Raw genomic sequence first — 11,486 nt, forward strand, 5'->3', positions numbered from 1 at the left:
TCTTTACTGACCTTTGATTCTTACAATTAGGTTTTTTCTGCTGTTCAAGATAGATATTGCAGGCATGCAGTCTCTAGTGTGTCATTCCTCTGGACTCTCCAGTGTGTACCTCCCCTCTTTTTTTTCCAGTGGAGCATGAGAATTCTTGCCACATCCAGTCCCAAGTTGCTGGAGTGGTGAGCCATGGAGGTTTCCCTTGGAGTGGGATTTCTACAATAAAACAAATTCCATAGTTATATTTACACACTTTGTGAGAATAGGGCCACTGTTGCTATATTTCATATCATAAAATAAAATATTCCAAATCCAAGGTGCTTCTCCCATATGTGTTTTGCCAGAGTAGACTGCACTTGTTGATTTTGAAATACAAATATTATGGAAGGTGCTTCCACTGAATATTTTCTGCCCAGGTGAACTGCACTTAACATATCTGATAAAACACAAGGCACTTCTCCTGGATGTTTTGCCTGGGCTGACTGCACTTGTTGTTTACAAATTAATTTTTTTTATGCAAGGTGCTTCCCTGGATGTTTTGTGCCTGGACATAGTGCACTTCTTGATTTCTCAAAATATTACACTCAAGATCTAAATCAATCAGTCTTATACAAAGTTCTTCTTTTTGCCTGGGCTGACTCCACTTGTTGATCACACAATCTGTTACATACAACATGTAACATGAAAATAATATTATGCAAGATGTTTCCACTAGATGTTTTCTGCCCAGGTGGACTGCATTTGACATATAACATGTTTCCCTCAGATGTTTTGCTGGGGCTAATCACTCTTGGCTTTCTTAATGTAAGTTGAAGTTTCTTCCCCTGGATGTGTTTTGCTTGGGCAGACTGCACTTGTTTATCTTACCTTATTTATGCAATGGGCTTCCACTGTTGTTTCTGACAAGATAGATCACACTTAGCATAATCTGATGTGTCCCAAGGCACTTTCTGTTGATTGTTTTGCCCAAACAGACCACACTTGGGCTATTCATATACATTTGTAGTCCTTTATCCATAACCATGTGTTCTTATATCTGATTTCAGGCACCTTCATCAAATGTGACCATGATTGTGTAACATACTCATGCTTGTTACACATGTGAATATCATCTGTATTACATGACATGGTGCCTGTCTATTAAGTTTTGTATTATGTTTCCTTACTTGTGACATGGTGCCTGTCTATTAAGTTCTGTATTATGTTTCCTTACTTGTTTTTTTTTTTAATGGGCAAAGAGCATACCTGTTTCAAAAGTAGTGCTATATCCCACGGGTATGCCTTCTTTTATATTTTTGGCAAACCTGTTCTTTCATGGTGGTTGCTCTCTGCTTATTTGATTACTTTTACACCTTTACCAGCCTCTCTACCTTTGTAATGTGGAATTCTAGTTTTGGGTGATAAGTACTTACTTTCACTTAATTTTTAAGGACTACAGTATGCTCTACTCTGTTGTTTAAGATTGCAGCATGTTGCACTCAATTATTTAAGGAAGACTGCAATATATCGTACTCAGTTGCTTAGTATACTGCATGAAAAATCTTTCCATGTTAACAGAAGCTGATGGAAAGGCCAGTTTTTATGTACTATTCTGTCAACTTTTATACATATTTCCCCAAAGCAGATTATTGTTTTACATTTCTTTTGGTGCCTCAAAATATTCAAATGGCACACTTGCTTGCACTAAAAGATGTTCAAAATATAAGCTTTCCATCCAGTAAAAGAGTGAAAAAAAACAATAATATAAATATTACTGGAATCCAAAAGACATGTAAGTAGGTTACAAAAAATGAATGTTTGTTGAAAAAAAGATGCAAATGGGCAACAAACATTTAATTCCTGTAAATAAAAAAAAACTCTAGGTAACAAAAGTTGAACTTCTGCATATCAAAATATACTAATATACAAAAAGTGGTCTTTTTAGGAAACAAAAGAAGCAAAAGAGACCCATATATGAACTTTTAAGGAATAACAGATGCAAACAGATCAAAATTCAAGTATTGGTTTTCAAGTGATACAAACAAGTAGTGAAAACCATTTTTTTATTGTAAAAATTAATAAAAGTCAACTTTTGATTACAAAAAATATGCAAGTAGGTAAAAAAAAATTTGGTTGCAAAATAATACAAGTGATAAAAGGCCAGTTTTTGATTGTCAAAAGATAAAACACGTAACAAAAGGCAGATCTTATGTTATCAAAATGTGCAAACCAAGTATAAAAAGGCCAGCTTTTAAATGTAAATAAATGAGAAAAGATAATAATTAGTTCATTTTGGCTATAAGAAGGATACATATTGGTAATAAAAGATCAAAGTATGGATGCAAAGAGGTACAAAATAAATTATGTTTATTCTAAGAGACTTTAACTATGTGAACACTCTGAAAATATAACTTAAACATTATAACGAGCATTATAAAGTATCATATTATAGTGCTAAGACACTTTTTGTGTTATGCCTTATTATTTTGTGTTGTAAAATGCATGTTTAAAATAAATAAAATTTCAGTAAGGTGCTAAACACCTTTACAAAAAGACTTTCATTGAAACTTCAAGACCAAAAAAGTAAAATACCCACACATGGATACTAAATTTCATGTTTTTTATTGTTGTAAAAGTAATGAAAATATAAAAATTATAAGTAAGTTAGATAAGAAAAACTTGACAAATATGAACACATTTTACAAGCTCAAAATTTGATTATTTGTGTAAAGTTACTATGCTGTGATAATTCACATTGTTATTAATGTAAATGGTAGTAAAACAATAAATGATGGAGATGCTTAAATTGTAGTAGTTTTGGATGTATAATTCAATAGTGTGTACTTTTCTGTAATATTTAACAATTATTCTAGGAAGAAAAAGGATAAATTATGTTTATTTTATACTTTTTATGGTGGTAACAAGACCAGTCAAATAGATTGAGTCTGTAATAATAGAGAAACATAGGATGTTCTAGAGATGATGCAAATGAAATCTGAAAATGAAGAAAGCGTTTTTGATTATAACATTACGATTACCTTGCACTGAGACTTGTAAAACTCTGGCTTTATAAATTTGTAGATAATTCTTAGTAAAAAATACTTAAAAATTACATAGTGGTTTCACGGCTGATTTGTCAAAATGATTAAGTCCATATAAAGTGGGCCAAGATTGTAATATAATAAATTCATTTGTTTAAAATCAGATTTCAAGATATTACGTCCAGTTGCTCAAGAACTTAATGTACTGAACTCAGTTGTTCAAGATTGCAATATATAATATATTGCAGCAAATCTAAGTTCTTTGTGATTTTTGTTTTTCAGTAAATGATCTAAGCATTGGAAGAGTGGGAGCTCCAGTCGCTGACTGTTTCATTCAACTTAAAGACTGGGAGGAAGGTAAGGTGAAGTAATATAGGAGATAATGAAATACAAATAACATGCTCTTGGTTTTGTAAACTATTGTTCCTTCTAAGTTTCTTTTGTCACAAATAAATTATTTTAAGTCAAACTTTCACAGTGTATTATACTTTATTCAGGGTGATTTTAGTAAATTTTAGGTTTTAAAAGACCAGTTAGCAAACTTTATCACCTCTGTGGTATTGTATTTGCCAGTGAAATAGGAAATATTTTGTTGGCACTTCTTTGTTAAAGAGCAAATTGAATTATATCACTTTTATAGGAAGTTTACTGTGTAAGAGAATAAACAGACGTGAAGATTCCCAAAACTTAACAGAATTAATTTATGTACAATATTTTCAGTAAAATCTTGATGAAAAGAGTATAAAATTGCTTGGTTTTGATCCACATTCAGTCTTATTAAAATTAACGTATTTTTAATCATATCACATACAAACTTATATATCTTATGTCTGTGAAACCTTTGCTGTATTACGATAATTTCCACATAAGACTATTAGAAATTTCCATGTGCCTCAGTTGACCCAATCAGAAAAGGTGGTCACAAGTTTTCTTGTTTACTGAAAGTTTAGTTCTCTTCTTGTACAATTATTAATGAAGTTTGTATTGTTACTTTTAATAGTGAGAATCATTTCACTCACCCTTAATAATGAAGTCAATTAGTTGACTCTTGATAGTGAAACTTGTATTTGAGTCCTGATAATATAATTCACTCCTTAAACCCTGATAGTGGAGTATCCTTCTTACTTTCAACAAAGAGGTTCCTTGATTGTGGTTGTGGACTTCATCTGTTATATCCATGTCAGAGAAGCTCATTACTTGTCTGTTAATAGTAGAATTCACTTCTTCTATCCTCAGTTCAGAAGTTTCATGAATATGATGATAAATAAAATCAAGAGTACTTTTTCTAATAGAAACAATACAATTTTTTTTTTTATTTTCAATTTATAGTTTCTTATTATAGCTGGTAATGTTTAGCCTTACTATTTTTATTCCTAAGGTTTGTTAACTTATAACCATGTGCAAAGTGTTAGTGTATAAAAATAATATTTCTGAAAAGTATGTTGTAGCTATTCCCATTTATGAAGCACAGATAATTCCCTTGTTTTTAAGGATTGTTAACTAATATCCTTGATTATCTTTATGAGGTGGATATTCTGTATGGGACAAACCTCATCCTCGGGGAGAAGTTATTGTAGGTGGGGACAGTGTGGCACAAGGCTATTACAAAAATGAAGAATTGACCAATGAAGCATTTTTTGAGAAAGATGGAATTCGCTGGTTTTTTACTGGTGACATTGCTGAACTGTATCCTGATGGTACCATCAAAATTATTGGTAAGAAATTTAGATTGAGTTATTCAGGATTTTTGGCAAAGACATTTAACCTCTCACCCAGTCATTGATAATTTGTTTTCTTCTCCAGATCGCAAAAAAGACTTGGTAAAGCTCCAGATGGGTGAATATGTTTCTTTGGGAAAGGTAGAGACTGAGCTGAAGAGATTTCCACCTGTGAATAACATCTGTGTCTATGGAAATAGCTTTGAATCATATGTGGTAGCATTGGTCGTACCCAATCAAAAACATTTGCATTTTCTATCTGTTAGCTTGGGCAAAGAGGACCTTTGTTTTGAAGAAATGTGTAAGGACAAGGATGTTATTGCAGAGTTTCTAAAATCTCTAACAGAGCACTGCAAGAAAGGTATAGGTTTTGTTTTAGCTAGAGAGAGTATTTTGTAGTGTGTCATTTTAAGTAACATAAATTAAAATTGTAAGCCAGGAAAAAGAATAAATGGAACTGTATATCAGACTTACAAAACCAAAAAAAACACATATAAAGAAACACCAACAAGTTTTGGCTGCATATCTTGTTTCTGAAGATAAATTCTAATATGTCCAATGTCTGAAAATTTTAAGTTTAGCTGTGCATTGCACATATCAGCCCTTGGAATAAAAAAATAATACATTATCAAGACAAGTGCAAAAAGTGAATACAAAAATACGTTTTGCACTACTAAGTGTGGTAAGATTAACTTCTTCATTTGAAAGTAATTAATTTACAGAAAAATCAGAAAAACTCCTTACATAGATACACATTACTTCTGACTTTTATATCTTAGTAATTGTTCTCTTATTTTTTCTTAAGGTGTGGACTATACGGTATAAACTACATTTCAACAGATAAGACTGTGCTAAACCATAAAATATGCATTTCTTTATTGTTTGATTTAAAATGTAAGAAATATGCATTTCTTGGTTTAGTAAAATCATATCTATTGAATGTACTTGTAACTGATAGTCCACACCTGTAGAACATAATAAAAGTGATATGTATGTTTCTAAAGAGTTTTAGATTTTTCAACAAATTACTTACCTTCCCTCTCCAAGATGATGTGTGACATGATATACTGATCTTAGATCAAGTCTAGTAATTTATTCAGTAAATGGCACTAAATATAAGAACATACTTTCATATAAATCATTGAAATTTAATGAATAAAGTTTTATTACTTTAAATTCAAGTTTTCATTACACATTTAGAACAATTTATGTTGATTTCTTTTTGCATGTAAAGACACATTAACCTCAGTGGGTTCCATAAGTACAAATATAATGAAAATATTACATATTTTAAGGACTTTCTGAATACTCCGTATTTTTCAGCATCTCATAGCTTCAGTTTTAATAGCCAGTGACCCCTAAAAGACACATGAAACTGCAAAATGGCATCTCATGCTATTTTTCAAAGAAATTTAAATTTTTTTTAGCCCTATGTTTGGTTTCTCCAAGTTTCTTATCTTTGACTTTTATGAGTTGATGAGAGCTGGCATTGTTTAAAACTGAAATTTTTATTGGCTGTTATAGGCTAATGGAAGCTGCCATTGTTCAAAACTGAACTTATTATTAATATTTAGTGGTTGATAGGAGATGAAATTCTTTAAAACTGAAGTTTGTTATTGACATTTATGAGCAAATAATAGCTGAAATTATTCGAAAATAAATAATTAATTGTATTTTCTTCTGAAGCTCAAGAAGATTTGTTTTTTACTAAGATTAGTGGCCTGGCATGGCCAAGCGCTTAAGGCGTGCGACTCGTAATCCGAGGGTCGCGGGTTCGCGCCCGCGTCGCGCCAAACATGCTCGCCCTCCCAGCCGTGGGGGTGTATAATGTGACGGTCAATCCCCCTATTCGTTGGTAAAAGAGTAGCCCAAGAGTTGGCGGTGGGTGGTGATGACTAGCTGTCTTCCCTCTTGTCTTACACTGCTAAATTAGGGACGGCTAGCACAGATAGCCCTTGAGTAGCTTTGTGCGAAATTCCAAAACAAACAAACTAAGATTAGTTATTATGAAACATTTTGTTTGTTGGCAAACACTGTTTTATAACAAAAGACAATATTTGATGGGAGATGGTTGAAAGTATTTACAATTAATTTTCCATTATATATATATATATATATATCTTAGTTTCCTAAAGGTTAAAGTAAATAAAAAATCTATTATAAACTTTTCAAATACATTAATAATCATTTTTATTTTTAAAGAAAGTTTTATAAATGTAAGAAAATGTTTCCTTTTTGTTTCAGCAAAACTTGGACGAAATGAAATTCCCAAGAAGATAAAGCTGTGTTGTGAACTATGGACTCCAGAATCAGGGCTTGTAACTGCTACATATAAACTTTGTAGGAATGCCATAAAACAATACTACAAAGATGATATTACTGCTCTTTATACTTCTAATTGACATCATTTGAACATTATCATCATATTCTTTCCCTTTTAACTTGTTCAGAAGTGAAATCAACTTTTTAGTTTGATTACATGTTTCTAGACTGTTGTTAAATTCCTTAGATTTTGTTAGCACAAATTTAGACTACTTGTGCAGTTTAAAAGAAATAAAATGTTGAAATTTTAAATACATTTAAGTTTAGCTGGGTTTTACTTATTACTTCATATAACTAATTTTTTGAGAATTCATTTTCTGAAAAGAAAATATAGATTTTTATCAAAAGTACATGTTCATGAAAGTTGTTAGAAATGTTAAATCAATTTCTTTTTCCATTCTAAACAAGAATATAATATTTTGAGCTTCCTGTACAAGTATCAAGTGATATTCTACACAGATATGCAGTATGAATTAATTTATGTTGTGCACAATAATAAGTTCTATCATTTTTTTCTGTTTGGGGTAGAAACTGCTAATCTCGTTTGCTTGTGCTAACAAATACTTGTGCATCTGCACATTCTGTTATCTTAGAGTTTTGTTGCTGTAAGTCAACCGCCATTAATGCAAATGACTAAAATCTAAAAATGGTCTGTTTTTACTCTTGTGTAAAGCTGCAGTGAAAATGTTAAACGATAGCTCAGGTGACGTTTTGCGCACTCATTCGAAAAATGTTTCGTTAAATTTGAGAGGTTTTGTTAAACAGCTTTGCACATGTAGTTTATATTCACACCAAATGGAACTCCTAACTGTAGGTTGTAAAAGTCAATTTGTGTAACCAATTTGGAAAAAAAATCCATAAAAAGGTATGTATTTTTAATCAAATAACATTTTTGTGCTATTTTTACGAAACAAAATAGGATGAAATTCAATTAAAATTGGAGACTTTATATCTCAGATATTTCTTAATGGATTATCTTGAAATTGTGAAGTAAGATTCCAGTAGAATACATCCATTGAAAATATCGTTTAGGTGATTACAGATTGAGCTTCAGAACGTGGAAAATCGTTAAACTATCACTCCTGTAAATAACACACGGTGTGTCCTGCAAATTGTTTTGGCCACACGTCACAGTGTTACGTGTGTGTTTTCTTATAGCAAAGCCACATCGGGCTATCTGTTGAGTCCACCGAGACGAATCGAACACCTGATTTTTGCGTTGTAAATCCATAGACTTATCGCTGTACCAGCGGGAGACCGCGTGTCTTGATAAAGAGTAATGTATTATTAATCCTTACCTTAAACTTAATTTGTGAATGACTTAAGTAAGAGTGGTAATAATTGTAATACAAACTCCTGCATATAGCTCATACCATAACAGTTTTTAAATGTATTTAATAATAATAAACACAGCTTTATCATCAGAAGTTTGTCGAACCTGGTCATCGCTGGAAAGGCGAAAAGTTTGGTAACGAAAGCGTTTCTTTTACAATATTTTACTGGAAATGCTTGACATCTTGTTAATGTTCTAAAGTACAGCACACAGAATGTTTGAAAGAGGGATTCTATATTACCCGAAGCACAATCAATATGCAAAGCATTCTAATAATAAGGTTTTTTTTTGTTTGTTTGTTTTTTTGAATTTCGCACAAAGCTACTCGAGGGCTATCTGTGCTAGCCGTCCCTAATTTAGCAGTGTAAGACTAGAGGGAAGGCAGCTAGTCATCACCACCCACCGCCAACTCTTGGGCTACTCTTTTACCAACGAATAGTGGGATTGACTGCACATTATGAAACACCCACGGCTGAAAGGACGAGCATGTTTGGCGCGACTCGGGCGCGAACCCGCGACCCTCAGATTACGAAGCGCACGCCTTAATGCGCTAGGCCATGCCGGGCCCTCTAATAATAAGGGGACCTAGAGGCATCCCCACACAGAAGATGTGTAGAAAAAAATAGGTTTTATGAGATTAAATCCGGAAGTAGTTTTGCTTAAAATATATTTTAAACAGTTGCATGGCTGTTCACGTGAAATCCACAAACATCTTGAACGTTAAATACCACAGTTAGTTGCATTATAGCTGTATAAATATATATTTTTTTACATTACAAAAATAGGGGTTCTGTTGAACACTCTACCCTCCCTCCGTACTTGTGTGAAATCCAATAGTTTAAATACAGTATAGGAGCTTTATAAATTAAGCCCGCCAGTGGGAAAGAGCACAAACAAAGCTGCACTAGCGCCACTAAATTACGACAGTATTTGTATTTGGAGATGTTAAAATTTCCAGGAAAATCTTTCAGGATGCGAAGGTTTTCCGCACAATTTTTTCCTTTTTTTTTCTGTACAGCGCCTCTACCTTCTAGAACATCCTTCTATTCCAGACAGCCTAATTAACCGACACATAGGGTGAAATATTTCGGCAGCGCTGGATATAGTATATATGGTGTGGTGAACACATTATTATTATTATTATTTCATATCACTCACAAGTTATTGTAATTACAAAAATAAAATTTTCGATAAAGACGGAAAATAAAAGTTTACAAGATAATTAACGATGAGCTGTCGAATGGTTAACATGGTTAACGAATGTAATATTAACGTTAAATAATATATATATAACCTTTAACTCTTCCCCCCCCCGTCACACCAAACATGCTCGCCCTTTCAGCTATGGGAGCGTTATAAGCGACGGTCAATCTCACTATTCGTTGATAAAAGAGTTGCCCAAGAGTTGGCGGTGGGTGTTGATGTCTAACTGCCTTCCCTCTAGTTTTCCACTGCTAAATTAGGGACGGCTAACGCAGATAGCCCTCGTGTAACTTTGCGCGAAATTAAAAAAACAAAACAAACAAACATTTAAAGATTTTTTATTTTTATGTCTAAAATTTTAATGGCTTAGTTGCTTTTCACCATAAAACAACAAACCAACCAACCAATATTTCATTACTTATCTGAAAGTTAAAAATGATAAATCTTGAGAATTTAGTAGGTTTGTTTGTTTTGAATTTTGCGCAAAGATACACGAGGGCTATCTGCGCTAACCGTCCCTAATTTAGCAGTGTGAGACTAGAGAGAAGGCAACTAGTCATCACCACTCATCGCCAACTCTTGGGCCACTCTTTTACCATCGAATAGCGGGATTGGCTGTCACATTATAACGCCCCACAGCTGAAAGGGCGAGCATGTTTAGTGTGACCGGGATTCGAACCCACGACCATTAGATTACGAGTCGAACGCCTTAACTCACCTGCCCATGCCGGGCCCAAGAGTTTGATAAGAGGAATACTCTTCTTGTTTTTTTTATGGCGATACACAGGGTTCAACTGACATGTATTTAATGTCACACATTTCAAGGTTAAAGCGAGAGCTATATAGACGTTCCCGTGGTAGTGCTGTGGAGAGCACATGTGTATCATGGCTCTGAATGAGTTGATAAAATACAATATTCACGAAGCATAAAATTATACGAGCTTTGGTGTGAACTGGCTGTTACTAGAAGATCAGGGTCTATGTTGAAGACGAAGAAAAATATATGATGTAAAGCGAACGTGTAAAAAAATTTAGTCTTAATTAACGAACAATACTGAACGTTCATACATTATTCCACTTCTTAGAACTTCATACGAATCAAGGAGATGTAAAGAAGTTCTTGAGCTTATCAAGAGGTGTTCACTTCATTTGAACATTTTCACAAAACAAGCTGACAGATTTTTTATGATTTTGTACATAGTCTACTATAGGTTTTCTCTCCTCAAATTTGAAATAAAGTATAAAAATAAACTAAAACAAGCGGTGTGTGTTTGTGTATAGTTGTATTCTCACGCGAAATTTATGGATTGCACAATCTTAATAAAAAGCGTGGGTTCGCGCCCGCATTGCGCCAAACATGCTCGCCCTCCCAGCCGTGGGGGCGTTATAATGTGACGGTCAATCCCACTATTCGTTGGTAAAAGAGTAGCCCAAGAGTTGGCGGTGGGTGGTGATGACTAGCTGCCTTCCCTCTAGTCTTACACTGCTAAATTAGGGACGGCTAGTGCAGATAGCCCTCTAGTAGCTTTGTGCGAAATTCCAAAACAATCCAAACAATAAAAAGCGTCCCCCGCTAGTACAGCGGTGTGTCTACGGATTTCCAACGCAAAATCAGGGGTGCGATTCCCCTCGGTGGGCTCAGCAGATAGCCCGTTGTGGCTTTGCTATAAAAAAATACACACATACACACTTAATAAAAAGTAGGCTTGCATGTTACACTTGTAGAACCATCCTATAAACATTTCCTACAAAGTTTACATTCAACAAGACAAACATACGCTATATTATAATCCTCTAAAACGTTTACATTTATCAACTTCCTCCAAGTTTATACAGATTCCATAAAGGTAAGTTTGTTCCTTGCTTATATAAAATGTATATAGTTTTGGTTCGTGC

At 33.6% G+C, this 11,486-nt stretch overlaps 1 pseudogene across 1 annotated transcript in view; it reads left to right on the forward strand.

Moving 5' to 3' along the window:
- LOC143232486 (long-chain-fatty-acid--CoA ligase 4-like) overlaps positions 1-7,310 on the forward strand; it is a 28,289-nt pseudogene extending 20,979 nt beyond the window's left edge. Inside the window, exons 14-17 of the transcript XR_013017560.1 lie at positions 3,297-3,371; positions 4,541-4,729; positions 4,818-5,093; positions 6,977-7,310. The product of XR_013017560.1 is annotated as a long-chain-fatty-acid--CoA ligase 4-like (transcript). The remainder of the gene's footprint in view (positions 1-3,296; positions 3,372-4,540; positions 4,730-4,817; positions 5,094-6,976) is intronic.
- Positions 7,311-11,486: the final 4,176 nt, after the last annotated feature.

This window comes from Tachypleus tridentatus, chromosome 11 (genome assembly GCF_004210375.1).
Source record: "Tachypleus tridentatus isolate NWPU-2018 chromosome 11, ASM421037v1, whole genome shotgun sequence".
Taxonomy (NCBI): domain Eukaryota; kingdom Metazoa; phylum Arthropoda; class Merostomata; order Xiphosura; family Limulidae; genus Tachypleus; species Tachypleus tridentatus.